This window comes from Centroberyx gerrardi, chromosome 10 (genome assembly GCF_048128805.1).
Source record: "Centroberyx gerrardi isolate f3 chromosome 10, fCenGer3.hap1.cur.20231027, whole genome shotgun sequence".
Taxonomy (NCBI): Eukaryota; Metazoa; Chordata; class Actinopteri; order Beryciformes; family Berycidae; genus Centroberyx; species Centroberyx gerrardi.
The window spans coordinates 5,489,866-5,511,929 of NC_136006.1; the positions used below are offsets into that span (position 1 = coordinate 5,489,866).

The 22,064-nt window shown below is 40.7% G+C and overlaps 1 protein-coding gene and 1 long non-coding RNA gene across 2 annotated transcripts in view; both read right to left on the bottom strand.

Moving 5' to 3' along the window:
* Positions 1–22,064, bottom strand: part of LOC144539927 (uncharacterized) — a 198,076-nt gene that overhangs the window by 173,008 nt on the left and 3,004 nt on the right. The window lies entirely within an intron of this gene.
* LOC144539920 (uncharacterized) lies at positions 21,285–21,858 on the bottom strand. The gene is made up of 3 exons (XR_013505154.1): positions 21,736–21,858; positions 21,577–21,654; positions 21,285–21,436 (listed from the first exon to the last, which is right to left on the bottom strand). It is a non-coding gene; the product is annotated as an uncharacterized LOC144539920 (long non-coding RNA).

Here is a 22,064-nt window from a genome sequence, read left to right on the forward strand (position 1 = left end):
CATTGAAAGAAAAAACCCCAAACCAAAGAGCATCTTCTGGTGACTTTTTATGGATGTAACAATGAAAATATAGAATGAAAACTGCATCTGCATCTTTTAAATTCTTGTGAATGAAAAAAATTCACAATTTAATTTGAACATAAAGTTATATATGTGACCGGGCCATGGGGACGGCTCAACTAGATCTTAGCTATAGGCCAAATAGGTTGACTACACGACCTTGGGACTTTCACCCAAAGAACTAGCTGGTTGAACTCACTTGTAACCAACAAAAGAGGGTTTCCACATACAGATTAACTGCAGAATTGAGGACAGAGACGTGAGTTTCACAATAAAACATAGAATTTATTTTCAGTCTATATCAACCACAACTAAAAGTAGCAATACACAAGTTAATATCCTAGTTCTCTTAAAACAGTTATGATTATTTAAAATAACTTTCACAGTTACCAAACAATTCAATTGAGACAATTGAGGGCTGCAGGCTGACTGCAGTGGGGGGGGGGGGGGGGGGGGGGGGTATCCCTGGTATTAAATGGTACTCTGGCTAACACCACTCGTCTTGTAACATATCGGCCTGTAAGTTGTATACATGTGTTTAGATTTCAGACTTTTTTTTTTATCGAATGTAACCTATTTTTGCAGAGAGAACCATGGTTAAAGTCACTAATAGCAGCGTGTGGTCGTGGACAGATTGAGAGAAGTACACAGACATACCTATAGTGTTTCTATAATCATTCAGTCATTTCTATAGTAACTCCTATAGTGTTTCTCCCCCAGACCGTGCTGCCGCTGTAAAATAAAATTCTCGGGGAAACTCTGGATAAACTGCAGCCCATAGCCTCTGCTGTCTCCCTCCAGGAGTTGAAAGCTTCACCTGGTCACAGCAGCTTACCGGAAGTTGAGGAGAAGCTACAGGCAGAAATTTGCCCTTGTCACATTCTGTTTCTCAATGCTTCTGCATTGAGAAACCGATGCATTACAACTTCCTGTTGCCAGCTATGGCCTTCACTAAATCACTCCACAACCTTCCCAAAATTTTAAATTGGTTACATTATGTATCTAGTGCTAGTAACCATTACAATTTTGTTGTTTTTGTTGGATTGGTTTGTCAATAAGTCGCAAAAAGCAACTTGCCACAGGAAGTTGTAATGCACCGGTTTAGCTGTTACCATGACAACGCGAAAAGGGCCTATTCCCAGCCCCCTCCTCCGAACTTCAGAACACGCCTGAAACCCTCTCAGAACTAAGCATAAACCAAGTTTAACTTACAGTAGCTGTTAATAGTTTAAGTCCTACTGTACCACATATAGTAATGTGGGATAAGAATAATCCATTTCGGCTCACAATATGCCTGGTGGGGCGGCCTGCTATAGCTCACCATGCATGTATAGGCCTAGCAGTTCATAATTAAGAAATATTACACAAGAGTGTCCTTCACTGCCATTATTGCCATTACAGTGATACGGTCCGTTGACATCACTGAAATCTCAGTCTCATCCAAATCTTGTGTCCATTTGTACATGGTCATTCCACAGTAAACCAAACTGCTAGTAAGTAAACCAGTTCCTATATTGAAAATGTAAGGCTCCCTGGCAGACAAGTCCCGTATTTCCTCTAATAGTGGCCGGTAGTCAATTAAAAGCCGGGTCTCCGATAATGGCCGGGGCCATGGTCGACACGAACAAATAAAGGCCGGCCTCGTATTTGAGGCCGGGGAAAAAAACAAAGGAACAAGACTAGGTCAAAACCTAGTATATGGCTGGACCGTGTCCGTCTCCTCTCTCCGCCACTGTCCTCTCCACCGTGCCCACGGCCCGTACCTATCGGGGACACCCGGTGACGCATCGGCGTCAGGAGGCAGGATCCCGGGAACACGGGAACAAATTGGCGCCCAGCTATTGGCACTGGCCAGAACAGTGCCACCGGGAAAGTCGAAGCTCGGCAGTAAGCCCTCGGCGCACCGAAACCTCCATGCCGCCGACAGAACAGAGGGCTGTCAGGTGGACTGAGCTCGCGCATCGAAATAAACGGCGATATGATATAATTGTATAGATTCTACTTTAGCTTCAGCTTACATGCAAACAACGGTGGATAACGGTAAACTCCTGGTGCCTGTTATACATGTAACTGTAGTTTGTAGTAACATACAAGTGCCACAAGATGGCAGTATGCCACAAGATGGCTTGACCGGCGGAAGTCTCTGGAGCATGCCGTTGTCGATTACCCTAATTATCATAATGCATTACAGTAACAAAAAAACGGCTACCTAACGTACCCCAACAGAAGCAGATCAGAAAACAAGGAGGCTTCGTACTAAAATATGAGCAAATATACTTATCAAACAGAGGGAATTAGAAATAAAGGCCTGTCTCTCATATAAGCCTGCTTCCAATAAAGGCCTGGTACCCTCTGCAGTTGAGGTAAATAAAGGCCCCGGCCAATATTAGAGGAAATACGGTAACTACATCCAACTGTACATGACAAGTTATGTTGTTACCATGGTAATGTTTCTGGAATTATCATTTTCATTATGGCTCAAAATGATTAGGTTTACATATTGCTAACCATTATGCACTTACTTTATAAATACATTTGATTTCTATACCTGCATTGGATTCTGCGCCTACCTTCACAAACCAAAATTTAGTAGGTTAGTGAAATCTTGGTAATTTTGGTCTGATTTAAATAGAAATTCTTGTATTCTGGTAATTAGAGTTAAAAATCAATTAATACTGAAACTTTAACCACAGTGATTAGCTTTGACAGCCATTGTATCCTTTGGCAAAGCCAATAGGCACTACTAGAACATGGTAGGACACTGACTACTAATTCGACAGTACAGATTGTTTAATACTTGCACATGCGTTTTTCTACATGAAGAATTTTTTTATACCATGTGACCCCTGCGGAGTCTCAAGTTTCATTATATGCCGATGATTTATTACTGTACATTTCCAACCTTTCAACGTCCATTCCCAATATTATGTCCATTTTACAGAGTTTTGGCAAGGTATCAGGGTATAAAATCAACATCTCCAAAAGTGTTTTATTTCGCATCAGTACTCGAGCCCAAAAACAAACATTTAGCTCTCTCCCGTTTAAAGTTTTAAGTCAGTTTCGGTACTTGGGGGTCACTATCACCAAAACATTCTCTGATTTGTTCAAACAGAACTTTTTTGAACTTTTTAAACGTACAGAACAAGATTTTGTAAGGTGGTCAAATTTCCCCATTTCACTCGCTGGCCAAATTAATATAATTAAAATGAACACCCTTCCTAAGTTTTTATTCTTATTTCAATGTATCCCAATTTTTATCAATAACACTTTCTTTAAGAACCTAGATAAAATAATCTCTAATTTTATCTGGACTAAGAAGCCCCCCCGAATAAGGAAAGATTTTTTACAGAGACCCAAGTCAGAGGGCGGAATGGGACTACCTTATTTCAAACTCTACTATTGGGCATGCAATCTACGCGCACTCTCCTTTTGGCTCCGATCAGATGCCTGCCTGGCTCTGCATTGAAAGAAAGTGTTGCTCCCCATCTTCTTTATCAGCTTTGCTCTTTTCGTCATTGCCCACCACATGCTCGTATTCTGCAAACAATCCATTAGTTTCACACTCACTTAAAATTTGGTCTTTAATAAGAAAACATTTTTGGGTGGCATTCTGGCTCTCTTCTGGCTCCTTTGGTTGCAAATCACTTATTTACTCCATCTCTCTCTGATGCAATGTTTCAAGTGTGGCACAGAAAAGGCATCCATTCATTCAAAGATCTTTTTATTGATGGCATATATATATATATATATACATATATTTTCATCATTTCAACAGTTACAAACTAAATTTGATCTGCCACATACACATTTCTTCAGGTACTTACAGTTATGCAACTTTGTCAAACAAAACACTACATCCTTCCCCAACATTCCACATAGTTCACCAATTGAATCCATATTTTTGTTGAATCCTTTGATTAAAGGAGGCATTTCCATTATTTATAACACACTTTCATGTTTAGATTGTACCACCTCCTTAGATTATCTAAAAACAGCCTGGGTAAACAATCTAGGAGTAGCTATCACAGAAGAACTATGGACAGAAGCCCAGGCACTGGTACATTCCTCATCAGTCTGTGCTAGACATGGGCTCTTGCAGTTTAAAGTATTACACCGAATGCACTTATCAAAGAAAAAACTTTGCAAAATGTATCCGAATATAAATCCAGCATGCGACCGATGCGGGCAGTCACCATCTTCACTAGCCCATATGTTCTGGCACTGCCCAAGAATAACAAAATATTGGCAAGACATTTTTCAATCACTATCAGACATCATGGAAAGACCTGTTGATCCTGATCCACTGACGGCAGTCTTTGGAGTCAAAGGATCTGATCTCGTGCTAACCAGCTCTCAATATAACATGATAACATTTGTAACCCTTCTAGCACGCAGGCTGATATTATTAAACTGGAAGCAAAGACAGGCTCCAACCCACTCTGCCTTTATGAAAGATGTTATGCAGCACCTGCACTTGGAAAAATTAAATTCTCATTGAGAGGGTGTGAAGACAAATTCTACCAGATCTGGCAACCCTTTATAGACCATTTCAATAACAATGCGCTTACCCTTCCCACAAACTAGCCTAGTTTAAACACGAGTCACAAAAGCACAATTGACCTATTCGACATCCAATTAAATTTTTCGCCACCTTTTTAAAAAAAATGTCTTTTCCTCTTTTACTTCCATTATTTCCTTTTTATTTTTTCTAATTAATCTTGTCTTAATACATTTTCGTGTTGTCTATATTTGAACTGAATTTGCAAAAAATTAAAGTGCAAATTGCAAATTATTTTGCAATACTCCTTTTTTCCTCATATGTGTACGATAACTCACCTGTGAAAATTTTATTTGTGTTCTCATGTACAGTATATCTGTTTTTTCTTTCTTTCTTTCTTTTTTTATTTTTCATGTTTTCTCTATATCTGCATTGAAAATTATTTTTCCTATTTTCGACTGTATGTCTAACTTTGAAAACCCCAATAAAAAGAGTTGTAAAAAAAAAAAAGAACTACATAGCCCATCTACCTAATGTTACAAATCATGCTTCCGCTTATAATAGACAAAAAATGGACGATTCACAATGGTATCAGTTTAAAATGTTTATTTTACAGCCATCAAAACTCACTCTAAGTTTAATTATTGGGACAAAGGGTGTCGTAAAATCCAGACTGTCCCAAAATTTGTTGAATAAAGCAAATACTTCAATGTGTTAAGCCATGCTTACTTCCATCGTAACATCTAAGTTACTGTCTTTGCTAGCAAAGTATGCTTACCTGAACCATACCTGGTACATGAAATGTATTACTTGTATAAACCTTTTTTGTTTTTGTTTCATTAGATTTATTAGTTATTTAGTTTTACTCTCATGTTTGAAACCAAATAAAACTGCAGCTAAAACGGTTTAGTCTCTATAAATCAACTAAAGCCTTTTAGAGGATATTGGGTTATTAAAATCTTAAAACGCTGCATCTTTTGAGAACCTGCCCAATTTTGAATGGTGCAGCATTATGAAAAATTGAAACGCAGAAACTATATCAAAACTGGAAATTGCCAAATCATTTATTCTTTTTTTTTTTTATATCTTCATGCAGCCACTTTTCCTTCAGGAGTTTTAAAGACTGTATGAACAAATACCAGGCCAGAAGGATTAAACCCTAATGACTCCTGCACAACCTCCCGTACAGCAAACGGCATCAAATGAACGCCGTCATCCCAGTCCTTTTCAAATTCCAGACATTAAGTACGTAATATAGACTTTAATGTCTGGTGAAGCGCTCAAGTGCACCCTGACTTTCGGGATGATACGCGCTTGAATGGCAATGCTTTATGTCTAGCTGCTTCATTACTTGAGCAAAGACGGGAGACATAGTTTGAACCTTGATCTGTTTGTATGACTTTAGGTAGGCCGAACAATGAGAAAAACTGCTTCCAGCGTCGTACGTGATGGCTGCCGTGTCGCAAGCTTCTGATCGATTGCTCGAGAAGTGAGTTGCACCTTCGTGTACAGTAGACAAACACTGCTGGACATTAGAACAAGAAGTTTTTCGACTCTCTGTTCAGAGACGTAGCAGAATCTCCATTCATCACAGTCGCCATCCCAGCCAAGCGTGGGAGGCGAGAGAGGGAGAAGAGCCAGCGTACTGGTCGGACTGAGGGGTTAGCCCCCGCATACTAAGGACATTCTATAGCAGCACCATCGAGAGTGTCCTGACAGGCTGTATCACCGCCTGGTATGGGAACTGCACTGCCCTGGATCGCAGAGCGCTACATAGGGTGATGCGGACGGCCCAGCACATCATCGGAGGTGAGCTTCCCTCCCTCCAGGACATATACGCCAGGCAGTGCCTAACCAAAGTTAAACGGATTTTAAAGGACCCCAACCACCCCAGTCACAGGCTGTTCCACCTGCTACCATCAGGCAGATGGTACCGCAGCATCAAAAGCTGTTCAAATTTGATTTGAAATTCAAATCAACAGACTCATGGACAGTTTCCACTGCCAGACCATCAGGCTGTTGAACAACTGAGGAACCCATGCTCGGACTTTCACCACCCACTCCATTTGTATACTCACCCAGTTCTTGTACTGCCATTTGTACTACCTCATATTCTCACTTTCTTTGCACATATGTATATTTATTATCCTTGTACACATGTATGTACCTAGTACCTTTTTTCTGTTTTATTATTTTAATTTTATTTATTTTGTTTCTACTTATTTTACTATTTCATATTTTCTATTCTATTTTATTTCTATTTATATACAGTATATATTCTATTTTATATTCTATTACCTAAACTGAATTACATAAAAAGAATTTCACTTGCTTTTATACTCGCTGTAATTGTCATGTGACAATAAATCTTGAAACTTGAAACTTGTCAGAGCCTTAACTATAGCTGTATATAGCTATAGCTTATAGCTATAGCTTAATTTGCACAATGGAATCACCTCTGGAAACTGACATTACTGTCAACAAAAACTTTAGTTCGGGGAAGTGGACCCACAGAGTCAACTATGACATGCTCAAAAGGCTCACCAACTACTGGTATTGGATACAGAGGAGCAGGAGCAATAGTCTGGTTCGGTTTGCCCGCTACTTGACATGTGTGACAAAACTTGCAATGCTGCACTGCATCCCTCTTCAGCCCCGGCCAGAAGAAATGCCATAAAATACGATCATATGTTTTATTAACCCCTAAATGCCCAGCAAGAGAGTTGTCATGAGCAAGGCTGAGAATTTCATTCTGGTACCGACGTGAAACTACAATTTGATTAACAATGCTCCAGACATCTTAGCTTGATGCGTTCAATGGCGACCATTTCCGCATAAGCAAGTTATCCCTCAAAAAATACCCCCTTGACAAAGACTCCACTTCTCCCTCTGAGACTGCGCCATCAAACAAAGCCGACAAAGTTATATAATTTCTCTGTTCAGCAATCAACTGGTCTCGAGACGTAAACAATTGCCCAGCCTCAACAACTCAATTTCACTAAACTGTGAATCAGAATCAGTCCCATCGGGTTCTGCAAGGAAACTCTCACTCAAGTCAGTTTCATCATCCGATTGTTTTCGATTCTTAGTCATAGCACGAGTGACAGCACAGGATGCAAAAACTTTGGGATGCTGCCAAGTGAGTTCGTCAGGATACTGCATAATCATCAGAACCGGCGTCACTTCAGGAGTGACCAACACTTTTCCCCCAGCCAAATCGTTACCCAAAATCAATGACACCCCTTTTATTGGGAAACTAGGATGTATGCCCACAGCTACCTGACCCGAAACAAGGTCTGATTCAAGGGTGACAGTATGCAAGGGCACTCCTATATCCTCCATACCGAAACCCAGGACTGGAACGCTGGAACCAACAGAGGACTTATCCGAAAACGGCAACACATCCTCCAAAAATGACTGAGAAGCTGCAGTATCACACAAGATTGTCACAGGCACTTTCTTAGTCTCATCCCCCCATAGACACAAAACCTTTCATGATGAAAGGAGCAAAATCCGTAAGCTCATCACATTCATTCAAAACAGGAATTTCAGGTGCCTTCTGTTTATTTATCAAAGCTACTGGCTTCGCATTTTTCCTCTTTAGCACAGCACAGTTTGCAACAATATGACCCCTCTTTTTGCAATAAAAGCGCATTGGATTTTCTTTGGCTCCCCAAAGCTTTAACTTCACCCAGTCTTGGAATACTGCTACCATCAACTGTTACATCAACTGGTCCTCTGGTTTCCATTGAAACCAGAGGACCAATCAACAAAAACAGCCTTATGAGTGAGAGCATACTCATCCGCAAGTACAGCGGCCTGAGAAACATCCGAGACCTTCTGTTCATTCAGGTATGTTGTCACTCCTTCCGGAAGACCGGAAGTTTCTAAAATCTTCCATTACCATCAACGCTGTGAACTGAGCAAAATCTTTCATGCCTTGAGACACATACCAGCGCTCAAACAGAGCCTCCTTTTCACGAGCAAATTCGACATATGTTTGGTTTTCCTGCTTCCTGAAACGTCAGAACTTATGACGGTACACTTCAGGCACCAACTCATATGCCTTAAGCACGGCAGTTTTCACAAAATCATAGTTAAGACTGTTGTCCACCGACAATGAGGAATACACCTCCCGAGCCTTGCCGACTAGAGCACATTGTAACAATGTCCACACATTCTTAGGCCACTTCAATGACGTAGCCACACGCTCAAACAATGTGAAATATTTGTCAACATCTCTCTCGCTAAACGGAGGAATCAAACGAATGTCTTTGCTCACAACAAAAAAAAGTTCCAGTTCACGTAAATGGATTTCTGCTCTCTTGGTTTCCTCTTCAAGCCTTTTAATTTTGTGATCATTTAGAAACTTAAACTAACCCTAACCCTCTTGCCCTTTTAAGGCTATTTGCTGTAACTCAACCTCAAGCTCTTTAAAGGTCCCATATTCTACACTTTCTAGTGTTTTATTTTATGTCTTGAGGTCCATCAAAGCTGTTTGTGTGGTGTCATGGACCAAAAACACTCAATCCATTTTTACATGCTCATTTTCCAGCAGCTCTCTCAGCCTTGCCAAGAACAGGTCGTTTCTGTTGCTGTGTCTTTAAGGCTCATTAATATTAACGACCCTCTGTTCTGATTGGCTAACCATTTCAAGAGTGAAACGCGAGACACCACAGACCCGTCAGCTGCAGACAGCGAGAGGCAGGGAAAACTCTCTAGTAATAAACAATGATAACCACTCAACCGCTTTGAAAAAAACACTTTGTTAAACTATTATTTCTTACAAAAATGATAATGAGCGAAGCTTTGTGACACCATAAAATTACATTATATAGCACACCCAACTCCTTCAAATCAAAGAGGCAAGGGAAATCCTGTTTTACACAATATGGGACCTTTAAGTTGAATAATTTCCTTGATGCTTTGATCAGACTTTGTAGGAGTTGTAGGCGTGCCAGGAGTATGCGGTAAAACCCCTTTATCAACCAAGGCCGCCCACAACTGCGCCTTGATCGTCTGTTTTTTTGCTTGCTTTGGAATCGATATTTCATAATGATCAGCAATCAACACTAGACCATCCTTGGTACAGCGGTGAAACCTTTCTAGGCTAGGAGCCTCAACAAACTCATCAACCTTGAATTCCATATTCAAGGAAAAGCAACTAATGCCGCCTGCAGACTACACGATTGTAGCCCTGATTTTCCCATCCCAGACAAGTTTTTGAGATTGGGGACAAAAACTCCAGGTCAGAGCCAAATCGGTGCTTGCGCCCGTCACTGACGCTCTTTAAGTATGACCAATTCAGAGACGCGTTCTGACCTAGTCTTGGAGCCATCAACATTTTCAAACATGTTTGAAATTCTCAGCACAAAATCTGAACTGGTCTCGTAGTTTGAGCAGTGTATGACAAGTACTGAGGACGGCGATGAGCAACAGCCAATGAAAGCGTGACAGGAAACCAGGCAGGGGGCAAGGCGAGGCTGCAGAACAGACAGTCCTTGCTTCCCACGTCTCCAACCATTCCCTCCACCATATTCTATATTTTGTCCTCTTCTGCCGTTTTTCAGCCAACATAAATGCACACACAACCAATGGCCTCATTTAAATGTGACAAATTCAAGGTGTTAAGCAATTGGACTGGATGTCACAAGGTAATAAAACGATGATGATGTTATGGTATGACGCACGGGTGCATTGGAGACGCCGGTGCCCAGCGCGCAGCCATCCTCTTCAGCCAGCTGTTCGCCGCCGGTCGCACCCTCAGTCTGATACCCCAAGTCAGAAAATGGGAACAAAAAGCTTGTCTAGTCTTTTCTTAAGACTGTTATGCGTTTTTTATTCAAATCAAATTAATGTGAAAGGTTGAAAGCAATGCGCTTCTTGGCGTCAACCTCATATCGGACCATTTCTTTTTTCTTTTTAGTTTTATAAAGGGTCCGGCTTTCCGTCTGACTCCGACTTTGACATTTTCTCACAGAGAATGGAATAACAAGCACATTTACATACACATCAGTATTCATTCAGGGCCACTTCTCGTGTGTGTTTTCGTGAGAAAATGGTGTATCGTTCTTTGTCAGGGATCCCTCTAGGTGAAAGATCTTGTAATTTGTGCACCTCGTCTGCGCTCGATTGTGTAGTGTGCGCACCGCTACGTCGACAAGACAACAGATTACAAGAAATAATGTTGTGTAATGTGCGCGGTACAGCGATTTGGGGATTCTCAAAATCATGTAATCTGCATTTAGCATAAGAATGACAGAACAGCACAAAAGTGCAACAAACAAGCCACCTTAGACCACACAATTACTATTCCCAAAACCTATCCAAAACACAATCAGAGTGAACACTGCACCCCAAAAAGGTACCAAGCAATCCATGCGTCATGTAGTGCCACTATCCAAGCCAGTTTACTGCATAAAAAAAAGTGCTACAAACAATACCAGAGTAACACAGCAGTCCACATGGCTAACCATGCCTAAGCACTAGACTACTACTGCCACTAGGAGCCTACCACTAAGCCGAACCACAAAAAACATGTCTAAACCCCAAACATCAGGAAAAAACATGCCCTCAAAGTTTGGATGAGCCCCCAAATTATGTTACGACCTCCAAAGAATAGATCGTTTCAGCAGGAGGTCAATAACATAAGCTGAGACAAGTTTTGGAAAAGTAACACAAATCGACACCATGGAGAGTCACCACATGGCTGTGATTAGAGGAGGGAGACCAAGCTGAATGTGCCTGGCCTCTTTATAATGTGGTCGTCAGGCCAACCAGGAACATCTGAGGGAACAACCAGGAGCAGCTGAGTGGGAGAGAGGAGAGAGGTTAGAATATGACACAGGCACCAATAGGAGAGGACAGGATCAACGCAGAGTGGTTGACCTTGGGCTGCTGATATAGGGACTGCAGCGCATTAGGGCAGGGGGCAGATGGGAGATGAAGGGAGTACTGAAGATTCCCCATTAGTAGTTTCACCCCTAATCTGTTTGGATGTAGGCCATCAGGTTTGAAACGGTTGTTGCGTCCCCAGATTGAAATTATCAATAAAGTTCAGTCCTTTTGAACTGCACAATGTGGAAAGCCATGAGTTCAGTGCTAGGAGTCTGCTGAACTTGTTGATTCCTCTGTCCACTGTTGGTAGGGGACCACTGATAAATGACTGAATCTTTAGTTGGCCAAGTCTGTCAAACAATTTCATAAAGTCCTGCTTTAGCGTTTCTGACTGCTCTCTGCGAGTATCATTTGTCCCCACATGAACAATGATTTGATTTATTCTTGGATGATCAGACAATATCTGGGGGATTTTATCATTGATGTCACTGACCATTGCACCTGGGAAACAACATGTTTTCAACATCGTACCGCTAATGTCTTTGATAGCGGAGTCTCCCACAATAAGAGTGGGCGGCTCGCTCGCTTGATCCGATGGGGGGTCACGGTTTAGTCCTTGAGTGAGCTTTTTTTGGTCTTTCTCCCTCACCATAATGCGTACAATAATCCGTCCTTGTTCTCTCTTGTGCAACTGGTCAGCAGTGCCCTCATTTTCTAATTCATGCAGATATTGTAACGGTTCAAATCTGTTCTCCAGTCGTAAGGTTGATAGTCACCATCAACCTTACGGCTGGAGAACAGACAGTCTCTGATTTTTTGCATCTTTAGTTGGCCATCTTCTGGTGCAGGTGCCCGGTGTCGAATGAGCTGGCTTCCTTAGCTGTGTTCCATGCTGGACTACGGTTCTGCCTTTATTCTTGGGCTTTGCGCCAAACTTGTGCCAGCAGTTACTATTCTCTTTAGGCTCAGAGGGCTTTCCTTGTACTGGCTCAGTTTTACCAAGTTTTGGAAACGTTATAGTATCATTTATACACAATTCTTCATTTTGAGCCTGCTTAGCTGTGCTAGGTTGTATCAGCTCACCGATAGGAGACATTTTTAGTGTGTCATGAAGTTATCCAGCTTTTTCCAATGCGAGAATCCTGGTTTCAAGTACAGCAATCTTCTGTAACAGTTGAAAGCAGTCCGTGCATCTTGTAGACTCTAATCCGAGGGGGGCCATGTGTTATCCACACACCACACTGCAGTAAACTCTCATAGTTTTGAGCAGTGCAGCAGGAAAAACAGGAAAATATTTCCAAAAATAGATAGTAAAGCAGAGAGCGTCTGGTCGGGCAGAAAGCAGGAACATATAAGTGAAGAGCTGGAGCGCATGCAGATTCAAAAAATTAAAACTCTCTGGCATACATACAGCATGGGATCCACATGACCTGGAAGTCTCTAATATTTCCTATTTCACTTTTGTTGTGTTTACTTGCTTTTTATTTGACCTAGCCTATTTGTTTTGTTTAGTTACTTGTAGCATTTCCCACTTTTGTAATATTATATAGGTTGACAAGTGATGAACGAGAAAAAAATGCGCTTGGTTTTTCTAATCGACATGTACGGTTCACTTTGGTTGAGTCTACACGGTTCTCATTGATTGAAAGACATTCTGTTGTCCACTTTCATGAATTTTATAGTGGTATCGGGTAGACTTTACATCGTTCACAACTCTCCTAAGTTTATACATAAGTAAACAAGAATTACGTGGAGCCAACCCACTCTTTTGACTCTTGTTCATCGTTCACCAGTAGTCTTCCCTCTATCACCTGCGCATAATGGCCAACTGAATCAAATGAACAAAAGAATCAATTGAACAACTTCTCACTGAGTGACTCATAACGAACCGAATCTCGTAAAAGAGCCGGACTTTGCAACACTACAAAAGAAAAGACATGCTCTTGTAAGCTGAACCAACACAAAAATAATCTTTTAAGATTCAACTTCATCAAGAATCAACATCAGCAAGACTTTGTGTAGCCACTCCACCCGAAGAGACTGTCATTGAACGTCAGGACAACATCCTCCCAGCCTACTCACTGAGTGGAGCATCCCATTGGGGATTGAGGCTGCCAACTGGGGCTAAAGAGTTGTCTCTTTAATACCAAATGAGGTATTCCCTGCTGAGGCTGCTTCACTCAAGATCAACTGACCTCAGATTGGGTAGGGCTGATTTAACTGAGTTAACGCAAGATAAGCTACCTTTACTCCTTTCTCTCAAAATAGTTTTACCATGTCGGTTGAACCCTAGTATAGAGTATTTTAATAGAGCTACTGGTAATTATGTACTTTCGATCTCTGTAACAGCTACAGATTAACTTTTATTAGCAATAAGAAATTAATCTCAAAGTCCTTTGAGACATGCTTGTGATAAAGCGCTCAAGGGTGGATATTTCATTTCACTGTTGGGGGGGACAATAAACAGAAAAATTTCTCAAGAGCAATTCCTGAAGGGGACACCAAAGGTGCCGCCAAAAGTACTGTTGTATTAAATGTATATAGAGGTCCATTATGAAACATTTCCATAAGCACTTCATTCCTTTCTTATGAAGATTTGATCAAATTGCCTTTGATATTACTGGGGTCTTTCTACTTGGCGTTTCGGTGCACTGAAAAATGATCGGATGTCTGTTTTTCTTTTCTCTGCCATTTTAACTGACCTGGCTGGCTGACAAATAGACACACACACACACACACACACACACACACACACACACACACACACACACACACACACACAGCATGCAGGTTATTTACAGTAGTAGGTGAGATGCAACACCCATTAACTGAACTAAAGCTAATATATGCCTAATTAGATTTAGTTTTCCCGAAAAAGCAGATCTCTAATGTTTTGCTGTCAATGTGTAAAAGTCCAGAACGCTATGAAGCCTGCCAGAAACTTACTTATATTTTAACATAATGTTTGTTGTAATTATGTCTTTTTTATTAATTAAGTCTTCATTTATTTCCAAAATTATGAACAAAATAACATAGTGGCAGCCATTTTACATGCAGTAAGAAAAAAATAATATACTTAGAACCTAATTACATAGGGTAAGTTAATCTTAAATATTATATTATAGAAATATTACTGTTACCATCTACAAAAGATAAAGTATTTTGGTATGAAATCCCGCATTTTAATTTAACCAAGTATCCTGTATCATAAATACATGTCTGGCATTTGTAACAAACCAAACCGCTTGAAAATCGGTCGAAAATTCAGTGAGTTATGAGGATTTTAATTGTGGACAGACCTCCTGCCTCCATACACATACATGCATTAGGAGACGCGGCTCGTGCCAACACGCTGACGCACGAGATTCAACCGCGAGGTAACGGAACAAAATGTAGTCTGGTTACAATTGTGAATGTGTTTTATTCTATTGAGTGGTAGAAGTAAAGAAAAATGTCTGACACATCCTTTGTTTTAAGTTAACCTCAGCTACTTACTGGAGGTCTGCCACCACTGACACACTTCCAGAGATCCTCCACACACACTCGTACCGAGGGCTAATGTGTGTGTGTGGGGGTTCGGGGAGGCAGGTAGGCAGTGGACCAAACCACTGTGAGGCATATGAGGGGGGGACTCAATCTTTCGAAACTTAAAAACGCATTGTTTTGCGTCTATAATTAGCACAAGTGCTTTCAATGCATATTATTATATTATTTAAAATTATATAGTTATGTTTACAATGATATATTGAGGGGGACAACTCTCTGTTAGTCCCAGGAAGGGGGGGTCCGGACCCCCCTGTCCCCCCCGTGATTTCCGCCCCTGAAAGCGCTATATAAATAAATAAACTTGAACTTGAATAACATGTTTTGACTCACTTTATCTTTCTTGCCATTCCTGTCCTAGTGTCATAGTGTAGGGGACCAGAATGGCATTAAATGTATAAGAACAATTGGATCTCCTTCAGTTTAGAGTTGAGGAGAGTTTTCAGATTTTCATGTAGTATTATTATTACTACCTCTGCTGCATGATGTGGGAGTAGAGAATATGCATTGCACTTTCGTGTTCCTATCAAACAAATTACTGAAAATAGATTGTTTCTATGTGCTGCACCTAGACAGAAATTTGCATTTGAGTTTCACTTGCCATTAAGTCATTATATACGTATAGCCTATATAGCCTATAATATAGTATATAGTATATACTGTATATAGTCTATAAAAGTACAAGTGGTATATAAAAAATACAAATGGTCTCAACACTGCTTTTTGGATTAAACAGTTAACAATTCAAACAAAATAATTTTATGACGCTATTATGAAAAAGCTATGTTAAAACTCTGAAGCAAAGATCAGTAATCTATGACAAGCAAAAAATAATGTGTGTGTTTTTCCATGTTGGGTTACAACCATACTCCCAAAATTAACCCAAGTACCCATTTTGGCATTCCTTGCAGATAATTTGATGGGTCGTTATCTGCCCAGTGTTTGGGGATGGGTCCTTTTTTACCTCTTATATGAACAACAATGCAATAACAACACTTAGCCATAGTGGCCATCAACAGCTTCAATCCAACACATTGGTATCGGCCTTCAAAGACTCATGTCGGTTGAACCCTGGCACAGAGCATTGTAATAGGGTTACTGGTAATTATGTACTTTCGATCTCTGTAACAGCTACAGATTAACTTTTATTAGCAATAAGCAATTAATCTCAAAGTCCTTTGAGACATGCTTGTGATAAAGCACTATATAAATAAATAAAGTTGAACTTGAATAACATGTTTTGACTCACTTTATCTTTCTTGCCATTCTGGTCCCATAGTGTAGGGGACCAGAATGGCATTAAATGTATAAGAACAATTGGATCTCCTTCAGTTTAGAGTTGAGGAGATGTTTTCATATTTTCATGTAGTATTATTAATACTACCTCTGCTGCATGGTGTAGGAGTAGAATATAGGCATTGCATTTTTACTGAAAATAGATTGTTTCTATGTGCTGCACCTAGACAGAACTTTGCAAAAGGAGAGTTTCACTTGCCATTAAGAATATGTTAAGGATACTGTGACATTTGGAAATTTGAATTGACTGGTTTTCTTAAGCAGATGCTTGTCACATGAGGGAGAAATGATTCTACATTTATTTGTTTTTGTTGCACTACCTTTGCACTACTTTTGCACTACTTTAACATTCTAGCTCTATGCAAAAATACCTGCGGAGCTGAGGAGACATCGACTGGGAATGAGAGTCGGTGTGAGGGTGAGGAATAAGACGGAGAGGAATAGGAGATTTAAACTTTGTCTTCCATCGGTGGTCATGGGGAATGTGAGATCGCTGGCCAAAAAAAACTGGTGAACTCTCAGCCCTGACGAGCAGCCAGCGTGAGTACCGGGAGTGCAGTGTGTTGTGTTTCACGGAGACATGGCTGAATGGCAATATACCAGACTGTTCAGTTGAACTAGCCGGCTTTACGCTAGTGCAGGAGGAGAAGGTCTAGCCGTCTTAGTTAACTCCAGATGGTGTAACCCAGGACATATTACTGTGAAGGCACGCATCTGTACTCCAGATATCGAGCTGTTGGCTGTTGGTCTGAGGCCATACTATCTGCCTTGGGAGTTTTCGCACACCATTGTGGTTGTTGTTTACATTCCACCGTTGGAAGTGATGGCAAGCACTAGTGATCTCATCCACTCTACCGTCGCGGGATTACAGACAAAACACCCCAGGGCCTTCATCATTGGAGATTTCAACCATGTCCCACTCTCCAGAACCCTGACAAACTTCACACAGTGACCTGTAAAACAAGGAAGAACAAGATCTTGGACCTGCTGTATGCAGGTCCCCCCTTCCACCTCTTCTTCCAGCCCCAGTCTGTCTTCCACATCAGAGGACAGCTCAACACCTCCTCTCCTGTCCCCCAGCCCATCATCACATCCTGTCAGGTGAGACGGCAGCTCTCTAAACTGCGAATAAACAAAGCAAAGGGTCCAGACAACATCAACCCCAGGGTGCTCAAGGTGTGTGCTGGGAAGCTTGTAGGAGTGTTTCAGCACCTCTTCAATCTGTCTCTGAGGCTGAAGAAAGTGCCCCAGCTGTGGAAGACCTCCTGCATTGTCCCAGTGCACAAGAAAGGACATCCCAGCTCTCTCAGTGACTTAAGGCCAGTCGCTCTGACCTCACGTCATGAAGAACTTTGAGAGAATGGCGGCTGGACTGGCCCCTGGATCCCCTGCTGTTCACATACCAGGCCCACATCAGCGTGGAGGACGCCATCATCTACCTGCTACACAGGGCTTACTCACACCTGGAGACACCAGGGGGAGCTGTGAGAGTCATGTTCTTTGACTTCTCCAGTGCCTTCAACAACAGGTATCCAGACCCTCCTGCTGGCAGAGAAGCTCTCGGAGACGCAGGTAGACCACAACCTCGTGGCCTGGATCATGGACTACTTCACCGGCAGGCCACAATACGTCTGTCTGCAGGGCTGCCTGTCAGACATGATGCTGGGCAACACTGCGCACCCCAAGGAACCGTACTGTCACCATTTCTATTCTATTCCCTCTACACCTCAGACTTCTGCTTCAACTCTGGAACATGCCATCTAAAGAAGTTCTCCGATGACTCCTCCATTGTCAGCTGCGTCACAATGAGGAGGAATACAGAGAGCTGATGGAGAATTTTGTTGGATGGTGCGACGACAACCTCCAGCTCAACAGAGCCGACTGCTGCTTGCAGCTTTCTCGAGAACCGCTCGTGCCCGTAGTGCAGCTTTCTCGAGAACCGCGCGTGCCCGTACCGCTCGTGCCCGTAGTGCAGCTTTCTCAAGAACCGCACGTGCCCGTACCGCTTGAGCCCCGCTGCTGCACAGAGCGCTGTCCGCTTGTTTATTCAAAGTTTAGTAATATTGAACGTGTCGCGTGTCCAAATTGCACCAAATTCGACATTGCACGTCCTTGGGTCAGACTTCACCAGTGAGACTAAACTGCGCTTGAACCGTAGAAGCAGTTTACGGCCTTCCATTGGTTGATTCTGTTGCCAATCAAACGTGTCTGCGCTCCTATTGGCTAGTTTTACTGCCTCCGCCTCTGCTTTTTTCTCCTGTGTGCGCTCGTTGTTCTCTCTCGGGCAGTTTAACTGAGCGGGGTGCGTGCCTTTGTCCCGCTCAGCCAGTCAGAGCCCTGAAGCCCCGCCCCGCTGTGATGTGATGGTGTTTATATCAAACAGCCCCCGCTGCACTCAGACACAGAGCTGAGCGGCTCGCTGTTCGCTTGTTTAGTCAAAGTTTATTATATGTGTCGCGTGTCCAAATTGCACCAAATCCGACACTGCACGTCCTTGGGTCCCCAGCAATGCACCCGCCAAGTGTGAAGTAGATCGGACGGACGGTTCTCGAGATATGCGAAGGACACACACACATACACACACACAGACAGAGATTCCTGGAATTAGTAGACAGATGACCTTGCTGCTGTGTCTTCGACCTTACTTCCAATCATCTTTGCTGATGATACCAATTTGATTTTATCCCACAAAAATTTTGACGTTTGACGTTGGCTGCTCTGAATCTTCCATTACACATTCACAAAACCTTATCTGTTTGCTCTGATTTTTTTTGCAACCTCACATTTGAAATCATTTGTCCACAAATGTTATTTACACATTCACAAAATGTTGTTTACAACTACAAATCTTTTCTACACATTTACACATTATTTTTGTTTGCTTAAATCTTTTTTACACATTCAAATACATCCATGCAAAATGTTTTCACATGTTCACAAATGGTGATATACAACTGCAAGTCTCAAATTATATGCAAAAATCGCAAATCCATTCAGAACAAAGATAAAGCTGTGGAAAAGGTTTTTAGATGATATCTTGATATTTTGGAATGGCACAATGGAAGAACTCAAAATGTTTCAGACATATGTGAATTCAAGTAGCTCTTTTCTCAAATTCACAATGGAATATAACCCCAACACTATTAACTTTCTGGACCTTACCACCTCTAAACACCAGGACGGAAGCATTCATACCTCAATCTACAGGAAGCCCATGGAACGCAATACCCTCCTCCACCATAACAGCAACCACCCAAACCACTTGAAATATACCTAAGGGACAGTTCTTACGACTAAGGAGAAATTGCTCAGAACTGGATGAATTCAAATGCAAGGCAGATGAGATGAAATCAAGATTCTATGAAAGAAATTACCATCCATCTATAATAGACAAAGCCTACAACCATGCTTTAACATAGTAGTAGTATTTTATTCAGTCATCACACACAATACAATAAGTATAAACAGTATATACAATATATAATCTAATATACAATAAGTATAAGCAGTCTAGACAGTATAAACAAAAAAAAAAAGTAGGGACTGAAAAGGCACAGGCAGAAGCATAATGCTTATATATGCCTATCCTACATTATCAATTTAAGCTACCCTCCAGAAATAAAAAATGATAATAAAATAAAAATCATTCACACTTGTAACCCTCAAAAATAGCTTTATAAACCATTCTTTTGAAAACCAAAAGCGAGTTACACATTCTTAAATTTATCTGGGAGTGACTTTGTTTTAGCTCTGAACATTATTTGCATTATTTTATAATATACCAAATCATTAAATTTCATAGCATGGCATTTTATAAACTATGGATTAGTGTGATCATAGTAACCAGCCTTATTAATAATACATATGGCTCGTTTTTGTAGTAAGACTGAATTTATAGTCGTTTTAAAAGTCGACCCCCACAATTCCACACAGTAAGATATGTAAGGAAGTATAAGTGAGCAGTAAATTATATACAAAGCCTTATGATTTAATATATCTCTAGATTTATACAGGATTGCTATTGACTTTGAAATGTTTCCTTTAATATAGTCAATATGTTGTTTCCATGTTAATTTATGATCAATCACAACCCCTAGGAATTTTGTCTCAAAAACTCTTTCAATTTCAACATCACAGATTTTTAATTCAATATCCCCATCAATTTCTTTTCGATTTCCAAAAACCATAAATTTAGTTTTCTTAATATTGAGAGACAATTTATTAACATCAAACCAAGTTTTGAGGATTTCCAGCTCCCTTTCAGTAGCATACAAAAGTTCCTTTAAATTTTTCCCAGAGCAAAATAAATTGGTATCGTCTGCAAAAATGACAAATTTTAACAATTCAGTAACATTGCAAATATCATTAATATAAAGTATAAAAAGTTTTGGACCAATCACCGATCCCTGGGGTACTCCACAGGTGACCTTCCTAAATCCTGACACAGTGTCATTAATTTGCACACATTGCTGTCTGTTTTCCAAGTAGCTTTTCAGCCAAGAGTAAGCTATACCTCTTATCCCATGCAATTGTTGCTTAGAACTCTGCCCATAGCATGGAGTAAAAGGCAATAGGCTGCACTGAGTAATTTATCACATTAACCCTGCTGTCTATAGTGTAAGATGTGTAAAGAGTAATTGTGAAAAACAGTCAAACAGTAACTAATTTAATTCACTCAACTTTATTTAATAAGATAGAAAACAGAAACTTTGATTGTTTGCAAATATTGTCAACAATAATTGATGAAACCTTAAGTATCCTTTCATACTAAATAATCTGAAACTTATTAATACAAGATTTAAAATACATCAAATTAGAACTATACAGAATGTCTGATTTCAAATTAATGAAGCTGATAAGTGGTTAAAAAGTTGAATATAATGTAGCACTGTACAAATGCAAGCTTGATCAAAACCTTTGCAGGTTTTGCTAAATAGTATAATTCATGATTCATGACACCTGAGCATCAACACTGAGCAACACATGTGATCAGCTTGGTTCTCCTCATCACAACCAGACAGATTCTTTACTTCTTTGCTCCATTGAAACACATTTGATGTCAGAGGGGAAAATATCCCAAGCGTCCGGCCCAGGAACGTGCTTCTCCCAGTCGGGCTGAAGAGGAGGATTGTTCAAAGCCATCAAACAACCCAACCAGTAGCATTCAGCAGCGAGATGTGCTTTGTGTTCCAGGAAAGGAGTCTGCAAAATTAGAAGGTGAGAAAGTTTTACATGTTGAATCTAGCAAATTAAAGCTAAATTTCCCATTCCCATTTGTCCATTTGGTCCACAAATTTCTGAACTTTTTCGGTGCACAAAACACTGACATACATCAGACATACCTTAACAATATCTTCTTTTCTGCTGTAATACAGAGCCATTTGAAGATTTTGAACTGTTGACAGTTTGTACTCTGTAACCTGTAAGAAAGGAAGAACGCTGACAAAAGTATAGTAACACAAGCTTAAATGTGTCAGTTTTCATCAGTGGCCCTACAGTACCTTCTGAGGTGTTGATCCTCTGCTGTGCTTGTTCAGGTCAAACATTTCCTCTATGTGCTGCTTCCTTTTCCCCATTTGCTCTCTTGCATCATCAAACATGTACTATGAATATCAATAGTTTAGTTTTATTTCACAGTGATAAAGAAATGCATTAATGAGGACACAGTAATAAAATGTGAGGATAAAAACAGAAAGAAGAGATAAAATTAATATTTTTTGCAGGTGAGATACAAAACAAAACAAAATAAAACAAGGAGGCAATAAAAACATTTCAAAACAAACAAAAGAACCAAATAAACAAATGTGTGGGAAACAAAATAGTTTCCCAA